The following is a 744-nucleotide window of genomic DNA, read 5'->3' as shown; positions in this document are numbered from 1 at the left end:
TTTCTTGTAGCCAATCAAATGAGCCTCTCGCTGACTCTCCATTTACTCTTATCTGATTGGTTCAATAAACACATCACACGCCAAAACATTAATCTTCATTTAGTTCAGGATCTTTCTCGCTGCCAGAATGGTACTTTTAACGTACACATACATTAAAAATAAATAAATAAATAACAACTGAATTAAAATATGATACTTGCAAATGCAAATCTTTTAGGCATTATTTTACCTTCATAGGGGTCAGTGTGCTGTTTCCTGATTGGATGAGACAAGGGGCAGAAACCAGACTGTGTTACTGACACAAACACACACACACACAAACACACACACTCTCTCACACACACATACATACACACACGCACACGCTCTCACTCACACCCACACACTCCAGATATTCTCACATTACACACACTGGCTCCTTCAGCTATTCAAGATTGTAGTAATAGTTACTGGTGTGTGTGTGTGTGTGTGTGAGTGTGTGTGTGTGAGATGCACCGCAGATCGTGCAGCTCTGATCCGTAGCCTGTGATGAGCAGAAACTCTCCAGGTGCAGTCTGGGTAACTGTGACCTCGGCGTAGACACGCCCCCGTGGGGTCAACATATGACTGATGTTGGTTTGACCCACCTGAGAAACATTAGATCATCATGATTCAATCAGCACACACACACACACACTCTCACACACACACACACACACACACACACACACACACACGTCTGGTTTGCTATCCTTGTGGGGACTC

General features: G+C 43.7%; 1 pseudogene; it reads right to left on the bottom strand.

The window, feature by feature from the left end:
- Positions 1–744, bottom strand: part of LOC107660844 (dimethylglycine dehydrogenase, mitochondrial-like) — a 28,433-nt pseudogene that overhangs the window by 7,798 nt on the left and 19,891 nt on the right.

The sequence above is a fragment of the Sinocyclocheilus anshuiensis genome, unplaced genomic scaffold (genome assembly GCF_001515605.1).
Source record: "Sinocyclocheilus anshuiensis isolate Anshui unplaced genomic scaffold, SAMN03320099.WGS_v1.1 scaffold1875, whole genome shotgun sequence".
NCBI classification, from domain to species: domain Eukaryota; kingdom Metazoa; phylum Chordata; class Actinopteri; order Cypriniformes; family Cyprinidae; genus Sinocyclocheilus; species Sinocyclocheilus anshuiensis.
The sequence above is the reverse complement of the archived record's forward strand: the minus strand, read 5'-3'. Positions and strand labels throughout refer to the sequence as shown.